Below are 12,646 nucleotides of genomic sequence, written 5' to 3'. Positions count from 1 at the left end.
TGTTTATGTTGCACCTTGTCATTTCATTGCTTTTGCCACAGTTTTACATTTGCGGACTGTGTTTAAAGACGCATACATGTGCTCTTATGTTTAAGTGATAGACTAAGTGTTATTTCGTTTAGTGATTAGATATGCTGTCTAAACTTGATGAAACCATGTTTGGTTAATAGGTGTTGCTTATGAATACGAATTTGTCAGGAAGAGTCAGTCAGGCTTATTATTAGTATTAATAATAGATTGTATTTCTAATAGCAGGCTGTAATATTAAGCTAGTAAGGGTAAACTGGTATTTTACCAATTACTTAGGAGTTAAGTATTCAGTAGAGTCTATAAATAGACTTAAAAAAAAAGACAAAAATACCTCTTTTTTTAGAGTTTGTGACAAAAATACCTTTTTTAAAAATTTTGGCCAAAAATACATGTATAATATGCATTTTTCAGTTTGGTATACTAATACGCATTTTAAAAATAGGTAATTCGTATAAAAAAATTGAAAAAAAATAAATAGATAAAAAATAAGATACGCATTCACAAAATGCGTATCACCCATTTGATTCTGGTGATACGCATTTGTGACATGCGTATCACATGTTCTTCTCTTTTTTTTTTCTTTTTTTTTTTTTTATGTAATACCCATTTTTCAGATGCGTAATAGATTTATCCATTTCTAAAATGCGTATTAGAAGGGTATTTTTGGGCATAAACTCCAAAAAGTGGTATTCTTGTTACAACTTAAAAAAAAAGTATTTTTGGCCATCACCCATAGACTCACCATTGCAGGTATGCAAATATATGAAAAGGAATTCTATTCCACCAAAATCTGTCTCTGTCTCTAAACTCTTTCTCTCTCTATAACAGAAATATGTATTCTTCTTCAAGTTACTTGATTCTCTGTGCTTATTCTATATGTTCTTCACCTAAATTCTCTGTTTCTCTATAGATTCTAGTCTATAATCTCTGCTTGTTTACATTCTAGCTCTTATAAATCAGAAACTCACAAAAATATTCCAAAAACACTAAGTCAGATCCCTAGTTCCTAACAAATTGGTATCAGAGCATCAGATTTGATCTACTACTGCTTCTACTGTGGTCAGCATCTTATTCCGAGCAGAGCGAGCTAGTTGTTGCAGTAATCGCATACTCAAGTTCAAAAATTTCTCAGAAAGTGCTCATAAGGTGTTCAGGTGTCTTGTTCTTTACTATACCTTATAGATCTGTTGAATTTCAATCATGTTTAGTATGTACTGGAGCTGTTTTAGCTGTGATTAATCTTGTTTAGACATTACTTGGCTGTTTTAGTTGTTCAGTGAAGAAAAACACAAAAAATAGTAGAGGTAACAGTACTATAGAGCTGTGTTAGAACTGTTTTGAGCTGTTTGTTAAGGATTTGTGATTAGATCTGTGATTTGGAGTTAATTGTGGTTGATTTTAGTTGTTGTGGAGATAAAATAGTGGAGAATTGCTAGTTGATACAGTCTGTGAAGTATTGAGATTAGTGAGTATAAATTGTTTGATATATTGTCTGAGAGAATGAGCTATTACATGAATGATGAGTTTGTAGAGACTTCTCATCAAGGAGCTTTAAGGATGATACAGCAGGAATTACAAGGTCACTTGTTAGGTACTGATGAAAAAATTGAGAGATTGCAAAGACAAATTGAGTTGCTTGTGGTTGGAATAAATTAGAAGTCTACACAGGCTGAAGTTGAGAATTTCTATGAGGAAGAACTGGAGGATTACAAGGAGAATGTAACTCCACAATTTTCTCAAAGAGGCATGTTCAGAGATCCATCACATGCTGCTTTTGAGAGACAAAAGACTACTCACAGGAAGTATAAGGTGGATGATGATGTTAAGAATGGTGGATGCTATGGAGGAACTCTGAAAGATAATCAGAGTCTGAGGCATCTGAAGTTGTCTTTTCCAGTTTATAAAGAAGGGACCGATTCTTTGGAATGGCTTAGGGATTGTGAAGAATACTTCACAATTTATGAGGTTAATGATAGGAAGAAAGCTGCTATAGTAGCCATGCACCTGAGTGGAGTTCCTAGATCTTGGTACAAGTCCTTCATGATTGGGAATGACAGTGTTACTTGGCAACAATTCTCTGAGGCCTTCATATCTCGGTTTGGTGAAGTGGAGACTGATTTAGTATTTGATAAATTCAAGAAATTACAACAAGTAACTTCAGTGGAGGAGTACTTTGATGACTTTGAAAAGTGCAGGGGGTCAATTACTGAAGAAGATTCCTAGTTTAACTAAAGAGTATTTTTTAGAGAACTTTGTTGGAGGGTTACAACAGGAGATTAAAGGCATGATAAGGTTGTTGGAACCAAGCTCTCTGGAACAGGCTCTTAAACTGGCTCGGTATTATGAGCATACCTTGAATGCTCAACCAAAGAAGTTTACTGGATTTGGAAATAGTCACAAGGTTAATTCAGTGGCAGCAGGTACAAGTAAGAGTGTGGCAACTACAGGAGCAACTGTTACTAGTAAAGCACCTTTGCTGGTATCAAGTAAAGCACCAGAGAGTATTTCTTCTAAGCCTAGGCCACTGACTTATGCTCAGAGAGAGGAAAGAAGGCAGAAAGACTTATGTTTCTATTGTGATGAGAAGTTCTCAAAAGGACATGAGTGCAAAAGGCCACAGAACTTCTTAATGGTACTGGAGGAAGAAGAAGAGTAATATGATGAAGATCCAACTGAAGATTTAAATGAGATGGAAACTCAGGAAGTCATACTGGATGCTCTAGGAGTGAAAAGACCAACACAATCTACTCCCATCCAGTTTAAAGGAAACTACAAGGGTAAAGAAGTGAAAATGCTGGTTGATGGTGGCAGCACTCTCAATTTGATTAGCAGAAAGGCTTGTTTGGACCTGGAACTACCTAATGGAGAGGTACTCAACAGTAGTGAGAAATGCTCATCATTCAAATGGAAATGGCAAAATGTGGAATTCAACACTGCAGTTTGGGTGGCAGATATACAAGACTGGGAGATTATACTGGGAGTGGAGTGGCTAACAGAACTTGGAGAATTGCAATGCAACTTTGAAGCTCAGGCTTTAAAATTTAAGTGACAAGGGAAGGATGTAGAACTTACTTCTGACTCTAAGGTGATCATAGAAGGTAATTGCCATCAGCTTTCTGCTGTGGTACCGCAGAGGATGGAGCAGATTGCTGAGAGTTATGTAGGGGATAAGGAGATTGAAGATCTCATTATTGATGTTGCTGTCAACAAGTTGGGTCCACAACAATATTATTTATAGTAAGGGTTGCTACAGTATCAAGGGAAGTGGGTGATTGGAGGTGCAGGAGATTTGAGGAAACAAATCTTTGAGGAATTATACTGTAAAGGGGTAGGAGGACATTCTGGAAACAGGGCCACCTATAAAAGAATATCAGAGTACTTTTATTGGTCTTCAATAAGACAAGATGTGGGAAGGTGGGTGAGAGAGTGTGAGGTGTGCCAGCAGGTGAAAGGGGAGACTGTTAAAACCCCTGGCCTTTTAAGACCTCTGCCTATTCCTCAGGAGCCATGGAAAGATATATCTATGGACTTTATTACAGGTCTTCCAAAATCAAAAGGTTTTGAGGTAATCTGGGTTGTGGTTGACAGGTGTAGTAGGTATGCTCAATTCATATCCCTCAACCACCATATTACAGCTAAAGGACTAGCTCAGACATTCTTTGAGCAAGTTTATAGATTACATGGATTACCAGCATCCATAGTCTGTGACAGAGACAGCTTATTCTTGAGTCAATTTTGGCAAACTCTGTTCAAGATTTCTGGAACCAGACTGTGTCTCAGCACAACTTACCACCCACAGTCTGATGGTTGCACAAAGAGAATTAATCAGTGCCTAGAACAATACTTGAGGAGTATGACTAGTCAGGCACCAAGGAACTGGGCTACATGGTTGGTTGCTGCTGAATGGTGGTATAATACCACCTTAATACAACTTTAAATACATCTCCATATCAAGTGGTGTATGGAGTCAAGCCAAGACATATATCACTATTAGACAAGGTTCATACTAATTTGTCTTCCTTGGAGGAAATGTTGAATGCCAGACAGCAGCAGTGGTCATTACTAAAGGAGTTATTGGAGAAGGCTCAGCTCAGAATGAAAAGTTTTGCTCTGATACAAAAGGTCTGTGAGAGATTTTGAGGTGGAAGATTTGGTTTATTTGAAGTTACAGCCTTACAGACAGGTAACAGTTGCAATTAGATAGAATTTAAAGCTGTCAGCAAGGTATTTTGGACCCTATATAATTCTGGAAAAGATAGGTGAAGCTGCTTATAAACTGGATTTGCCAGAAACTTCAAGAGTTCACCCTGTTTTCCATGTGTCTCAGTTAAAAAAAAAGCTATGGGACTGGTTAAAGCTATGAGACAGCTGCCTCAGGTTAATGAGCAAGGGATATTTGACCTCAGTCCCCTAAGGAGTCTGGACACTAGGAATATTGTGAAGGATTACAGAGTGGTGCCTCAGGTTTTGATACAATGGAAGGGTTGTAGTAGTGATGAAGCTATCTGGGAAGATGAAGATCTTCTGAAACTTAAATTTCCAGATTTCCTACTCCCAGCATGAGGACAAGCTGGATTTGAAGAAGGGGGGATTGTCAGGAAGAGTCAGTCAGGCTTATTACTAGTATTAATAATAGATTGTATTTCTAATAGCAGGCTGTAATATTAAGCTAGTAAGGGTAAACTGGTATTTTACCAATTACTTAGGAGTTAAGTATTCAGTAGAGTCTATAAATAGACTCACCAGTTGTAATGTTGAGGGTATGCAGATATATGAAAAGGAATTATATTCAACCAAAATCTGTCTCTCCCTCTAAACTCTTTCTCTCTCTATAACAGAATTATGTCTTCTTCTTCAAGTTACTTGATTCTTTGTGCTTATTCTATCCGTTCTTCACCTAAATTCTCTGTTTCTCTATAGATTCTAGTCTATAATCTCTGCTTGTTTACATTCTAGCTCTTACAAATAAGAAAATCACAAAAATATTCCAAAAATACCAAGTCAGAAACCCTAGTTCCTGACAGAATTGGACTAGCTTTGATAGTTTTGTAGTAAGCTGCACATGGAAATATGGTCTTTGAATGAGGCGTGTGGTGTCTGGACTAATGGAGTAATTAATATAGTGCAGTCTCTCACCTTCCAACACTGCAAGGACTGAGGTAGTTTTAGCAGGAAATCGTACTGTTTCGAATATACGGGGTATAGCTTTCTCCATCACAATGAATATCCTAGCATTCTACTGCCTTTTGTTGAAATTATATAGAAGTCTTTCATTACAAATTTGAATTGTAAAGGGAGTAAATTCTTTTATTATTCATTTGAAAACTACTTTAATTTAAAGAAAAAAAAATGTACACCTCTTCGCTGAAATCAGAATAATTTGGTAAAGAATTAGGCATCAGGATCATGGGTGTGTCATCGGCAGGAAACTTGAGGGCTTGCATTCTGCTGGGACAGCATTAGCAAACCTCTGTTGTCAGAGCAGTAGTTGTATACCATATGCTTTGATTGTACCCATCGTAGTCTATTGAGGCCTGCTGCATCCAACTCATGTCCCTCGTTTGAACAAGTTGATGATCCACAAGGACTTGGGGCATCCAGGTATATTGAAGTTCCTGTAGTTGGTTGTAAATGGAGCTTTGGTCCAGTCAGTCTTTACACGTCCGCCTTGTGTTGCCCAGTCATCAGCATTCCAAAGGCTGGCCGAAGACTCTCATGTACTGATTCTTGGGATATGGCACCCCCTACTGATTCCTGGTTGTTGAATACTCTAATTGGACTATTATCCACCAAGAAACTGAAAATTATTGAAGAAATTATGTCAAACGAGTACTTACATGGTTGTTTGGGGTTTCCAAACAATGGAGTAGGTGTGGAATGAAGAAGTGGGATCAAACCAGAGCCGGAATTGTTGTTCTTTGTTGTCTTTTCCCGGAGCAAATACATTTGTGTGGATTGTGTATGGACTGCCTGAGGAGTTTCCCAAAAACTCGAAATCAAACTCATCATGTCCAGCTCTTTGAGAAGATTGCTGCTAAAAAAAGAATATATATCAATCAAGGCATGAACGTATATTACTCAAGTTGTTATGAACTTTAAATTGAGGATCAAAGTATATGTAGCATGTAATTAGGATAAAATTAAAATTATAAGTTACTGACAAAGAAAGTAGTAACAGTGCCAGCAGAGTTGGCAGGGACACGCTTGAGTTGTATGTCAAATCTTCCGAACAAGAACTCATTGTTGTATTGAAAGCCTGAGCCAGAAGTTTGGTCAAGAGACAGAGTGAAGTCTCGACCACCATTCAATATCTTGGCAGGCACGGTGATCACCCCAAGTGATTTCCGCGTCTCTGTAAAAATCTGCACCTGCTAGTTGAACCAGGGGTGCTTACAATGACTATGGAAGCATAAGCAACGACATTATTGTTGTCCAAGGTTAAAGGAAAAATAAATTAAAACAGGGCAATGTGTTAAACAGAAGAATGTTGAAGAGATAAAAGAGAGGCTTCTCTGATAGTATATTTTGTTTATTATGTGTAGCAATGCGAAGGGATTGTTTATTTATAGGTGTGATTTGTTTGGCAATGCATGCCTTGAAGAGAAGCATCCAAGAATGCAGAATCAAACACTTATAGGTTACAGGTATATCTTCTACTGTTTCCTCTTCCTCTTCCTCTTCCTCTTCCTCTTCCTCTTCTTCTTCCTCTTCTTCTTCTTCTTCTTCTTCTTCTTCAGTTTTTGAACCCACTGGCCCAATTACCATATCTTGGAGCCCTAGGTTTAATAAGCCAGAAAAGTACCAGAAGAATACCACTAACGATCATTATAATAACTTCTATTTTCTAATGTTACTTCCACCGGTGGAACCGGGAGCTAAGGGAGGCTAGAGTCCGTTCAGTTAACTTTTTGATTGTCAATTTCAATCTAATTTTGATCACTTAAAAAAACAGACAACAAACAAGACACTTAATTTTGGTTAATTTAGGAGTAGGAAGGAGTACTGGGTCATCTCGACTGAGGATATCTTAACTGAGTGTTGGACCAAGACAATACAACCCAAATGAGTTATAATTAGGATAATTGTGAAACATAATGTAAAGCCCAAGAATGCTCATTTTGTAAAATAAAGCCCATTTGGGACTTAGTATAAATATAAGACAGCAACCTCATTTGAGAGGGTTGGCAAATTAAAGTAAAGAGATCGTCTCATAAAATTGTAGTCTTAATAATATAATAATATTGTAGGCTTATCATTTGGTGCTAGAAGAAGGTTTGGTGCTAGAAGAAGGTTGGACCAAGATAATACGGCCCAAATGAGTTATAATTAGGATAATTGTGAAACATAATGTAAAGCCCAAGAATGCTCATTTTGTAAAATAAAGCCCATTTAGGACTTAGTATAAATATAAGACAGCAACCTCATTTGAGGGGGTTGGCAAATTAAAGTAAAGAGATCGTCTCATAAAATTATAGTCTTAATAATATAATAATATTGTAGGCTTATCATTTGGTGCTAGAAGAAGGTTTGCTTTATAGATCCAACCAGAATATGATTGTGGAGGAGCTTGATCCGGGAATTGCCGGACCAACTCAAGTGAAGGAGTTGACGGCAGAAATTGCCGCCGACCCCTCGACCCACGGTGGTCATGAACTGCCCAAACAACCGGCATTAAAGCCGAAGTGCTTGTTCCCCCAACCTGAAGGCCCTCCTGAAGGCCAGTCGTTGAGCTTGAAAGATACATGTCAAAGAGACAAGAAGAGAAGGTCCATCTCAGATCAGCGTTTGAGAGTACAGACCTCCAAAGGTAAGAAGGTTCTCTCGAGCGACATACGACTACATTTAGAAAAGAAAAAAAGGCTAAAGGCTCAAAATCAAGAAAATCCAGAAGAACCACTTGATTCAGATGAAGAACTTGAACTTCTAGAACGTGAGACTCGGAGGCTGCAGGCCAAACTCGAGCGAAAATGTGAAATTCATCGTCTCCGTCGAGAGCTCCAACAAACTACAATACAAAATAAAGAACAAGACGATGAGTTTTATGATGAAGACGACGATGCCGAATACGAATATGAGCCATCGGCAGAGTCGACATATTCACAACCGCGCGAGCGTCGACAGCGGACAATGTCATCCGCCGAAGTCCCGCATTAAACTGAGTCCACAGAATCTATCTCTCATGAAGAGTTTGCCAAAATGCAGGAGGAAATCTCCCAGATGCGTACCATAATGAGAAATCAGTCGGGGTTTGAAACCGTCTCCGAGAGCCCCCTATCGTCGGTCCTCGAGAAAGCACGCATCGACAGGACGTTGAAAACTCCCGCCCTCGATCATTTTGACGGATCCTCGGACCCGTTAGCATTCCTCAATACCTTTGATGGATGCATGGCCTTCTTCGGCCACTCGGAAATCACCCGGTGTCAGTTTTTCTCCACTTGCCTCCAAGGCACAGCCTTCGATGGTACAACAATTTGCCCCCTCGGTCAATCGACTCATGGGCAGCCCTAAAGAGCAAGTTTCAAGCTCGTTTCTCCAGTAACTACAAAGGAATAAAGGTCACAGCTTCCATAATGACAATGCACCAACGCTCAGGAGAAAGTCTCTGAAGCTTCCTAACCCGATTCAGAGAAGAAATAGCAGAGATTCTAGATCTAATCAAACAAATGGCAGTCAACTTTCTGACAGCAGGCATTGATAAATCCCGCCATGAATTGCTCTTAGAGGAGATCTTTGAGAAAAGACCAAAAACCTTACAAGCAGCATTTCAAATCATAGAACACCACATGATGCTCCAAGAGGCAGTGAGTTGCATCCAGTCTCCTAAGCGCTCCTCTGGATACGAACGGCGCCGCAGCTACAGTCCACGATCTCCCGCGCGTGACAGACGTCAAGAGCATTTCCGATCACCACCTGGTCGTACTGTCGACCATCCCCCAAGGGATAGAAGAGAGAGGGATTTGCAACCCCGTAGTCGACCAGAGAAAGAATTCACCAAGCTTAACACTGAAAAAATGACCATTTTAGCGGTCCTGAAGACAGAGCCGGACTATCGTCCACCGAGACCCATGAAATCGGGTCGTCCTCCAAGCTCTAGATACTGTGATTACCACGAAGATACAGGTCACACAACTGAACAATGCTTTCAACTCAGTAACCTCATCGAGGGGAAGATTCGTCGAGGACAGCTGGTGCATTATGTAAAATGAGAAGATTCTCCTCGACGTCAGAGGCGTGATGAAGAAAATCGGGTAATTGACGTTATCTTTGGTGGCATAGCTGCTGGAGGGCTTTCTCACAACTCCCGAAAAATCTATGCCCGAGAAGTTTTTAATGTCAACCCACCAACAACTAAACGCCCTCGAGCAAACCCTTCTCCTGTCATTTCCTTTTCAGATGATGACTATCACCCTGGTCTCATCGAGGGCCATCAGGACGCCCTTGTCATTACCACACGAGTGGGAAACAACACGGTAAAAAAGATGCTAGTCGACAATGGCAGTTCCGTGGACGTTCTATACCACCATGCCTTCTCCCGAATGGATCTCGGGGATCGACGCCTGGAGAATGCTTGAACTCCTTTATACGGGTTTACAGGGAATGAGGTGCATGTAGTTGGAACGGTCGACATACCGGTCCTCTTTGGTTCTCCCCTATGCCAGATTTGGAAGATGGTCAAGTTCCACGTGATCAGCGCATCCTCAAGTTTCAACACAATATTGGGACGAACAACGGTCACTGCCCTTCGAGCTATAACTTCCATCTCCCATTTAAAAATGAAGTTCCCTACAGACTTTGGTATAGGAGAAATGGTAGGTGATCAAGCAACAGCTAGGCAGTGTTACCTAACCACTGTTTCTCCAAGGAAAAAGACAGATGAAGATTTAGAGGTCAACCAAGTACTCGACATCGACCCAAGGGAATTGATCGACACACCTACGAGCAATTCATGCTCTCCTCTCGAAGAAACTGAGGATATAGAAGTATCTGAAGGAAACCCCGATAAAACAACAAGAATTGGCAAGAGTCTCTCCTCAAATCTCAAGAAAGAAATCACGAACCTTATCTGGGAATTCTCCGACAATTTTGCCTGGAATCTGAGGGACATGCCCGGGATTCCGGAAGTCGTAGCACGATACTCGCTGTACATCAGTAAGGACACCAGGCCTGTGCGACAAAAACACCGAATATTCTCGGCTGAGAAAAGAGCCGCCATCGACCAAGAGGTCGATCGACTTCTCGACACCGGCTTTATCGAGCCTGTTCAATTTCCCACATGGATATCGAACGTGGTTCTAGTCAAGAAAAATAATGGGAAGTGGAGAATGTGCATTGATTACTCAGATGTTAATAGGGCGTGCCCCAAAGATTTTTACCCTTTGCCGAATATCGACCAACTCATTGATGCTACGGCGGGAAATGAACTCCTCTTCTTTATGGACGCCTTTTCAGGATATAATCAAATTAAGATGGACTCCCACGATTGGCAACAGACTGCGTTCATCACGCATAGGGGAGTCTTTGGCTACAAGGTGATGCATTTCGGTTTAATCAATGCGGGTGCTACATTTCAACAGACGATGGATAAAATATTCACCTCACAAATAGGAAGGAACATGCTGATATACGTCGATGATATGATTACAAAATCAAAAATTGCCTCAGATCATGTAACAGGTCTTCGGAAAACGTTCACAAATGCAAGGGCAAACAATATGTGACTGAACCCAGCAAAGTGTTCGTTCGGCCTTACGGCGGGTAAATTCTTAGGAATCCTGGTCACCCAGAAAGGTATCGAGGCAGACCCAGCTCAGACAAAAGCAATCCTGCAAATGGATAACCCAAGATCTATCAAAGACTTGCAAAAACTCACCGGATGTATAGCCGCACTTCGAAGGTTCATCCCTCAATCCTCGAAGAGATGCCTCCTTTTTTCTCTGCAATGAAGAAAGCTTCTAAATCCTCACAGTTTGAGTGGAATGAAGATTGTGAAAAGAATTTCACGGAATTGAAAGCATTCTTGACGAATCCTCCAGTTCCAACTCGGTCATTAACTGGCGAGCCGTTACGAGTATATCTCTCTGCCTCCGACGATACTGTTGCGGCAGTATTGGTTCGTGTCGATGAAAGAAAAGACGTCCCTGTGTACTACATTAGCCATTCACTTCAGGACGAAGAAACAAGGTATCCACAAGTCGAAAAACTCGTATATGCTCTTGTGGTCGCGAGTCGAAAGCTTCGACACTATTTTCAAGCGAGAGAAATCCATGTTCTCACCAATCTACCTCTGAAAAGAATTTTGCACAAGCCCGACATAACGGGCAGACTTGCAGCCTGGACTATAGAGATAAGCCAATTCTACATCGAGTACAAACCTCGAATGGCGATCAAAGTCCCAGGTTCTCTCAGATTTCATCGCTGAATGCCAGTTCAAATCCAAGGCACAAAATCCAGAGGACGACCAATCACGCCCGTGGCTTTTGTTCGTAGATAGGTCATCGACATCCAACTCTAGGGGAACGGGGGTTATATTAATCAGTCCAGAAGGATTCAAAATCCAACAAGCGCTCAGATTTGGGTTCTCCGCCACAAACAACGTGGCCGAATACGAGGCACTCATCGCAGGACTAAAGCTCGCGTCCGATCTTGAGGTAGAAGTCATCGATATATTCGGGGATTCTCAGTTGGTCTCTAGACAAATAAGTGGCGACTTTAAGACACATAATGAAAGGATGGCCCAATACTTGACAAGAACACAAGAGCTACTTAAGAAATTCTCTTCATGGAAAATGTCAAATGTCGACAGAGAGGAGAACCAGTGGGCCGACTCTCTTGCCAAACTGGCGTCATCTAATCTTCCTGTTAACCTCAACCCGATATACGTTGATGTCTTAGCGGCTCCCTCTATCGACGAAGTATCGGTTAATCAGATCCAGACTAACCTCGATTGGCGTCAACCTTTCCTCGACTACATCATCGACAACAAGCTGCCTGAGCATAAAACGGAGGCTCGCGCACTTATGTTCAAGGCCAAAACCTACTGTATTGTGGGCTCCGCGTTATATCGACGTGCTCTCTCTGAACCACTACTCCGTTGCTTGTCTCTAGAAGAAGCTCTCCAGGCGATTATTGAGGTACATACTGGAATTTGTGGTGAGCATCTTGGGGGGAAATCCTTAGCCCTTAAAATAATCAGACAGGGACTATACTGGCCCACAATTCGAAGGGATTGTGAAGATTATGTCAAAAAATGCCAAGCATGTCAACTCCACGGAAGTGTAAGCCGTCGACCCACGACTGAGCTAAATTCAATACTTAGTCCATGCCCCGTTTTCCAATGGGGAATAAATATTGTGGGTCCTTTTCCAAAATCCATAAATCAATGCCAATATATCGTGGTCGCTGTTGATTACGAAACCAAATGGGTCGAAGCAAAACCCCTCTCCAAGATCCGAGAAAAGGAAATGATAGAATTCTTTATGGAATATATTATCTTTCGCTTCGGGATCCCCAGAATCCTAGTTTCCGATAATGGCACACAGTTTGTAGGGAAGCAGTTCGAGAAGGCCCTGCTTGACTTAAAAGTCCAACATATCAAGGCATCTGTAGCATACCCCCA

General features: G+C 40.9%; 1 pseudogene; it reads right to left on the bottom strand.

Moving 5' to 3' along the window:
* Positions 1–5,434: 5,434 nt before the first annotated feature.
* On the bottom strand, positions 5,435–11,877 carry LOC141696198 (xyloglucan endotransglucosylase protein 1-like; annotated as a pseudogene).
* Positions 11,878–12,646: the final 769 nt, after the last annotated feature.

The sequence above is a fragment of the Apium graveolens genome, chromosome 11 (genome assembly GCF_009905375.1).
Source record: "Apium graveolens cultivar Ventura chromosome 11, ASM990537v1, whole genome shotgun sequence".
In the NCBI taxonomy this organism is placed as follows: Eukaryota; Viridiplantae; Streptophyta; class Magnoliopsida; order Apiales; family Apiaceae; genus Apium; species Apium graveolens.
The sequence above is the reverse complement of the archived record's forward strand: the minus strand, read 5'-3'. Positions and strand labels throughout refer to the sequence as shown.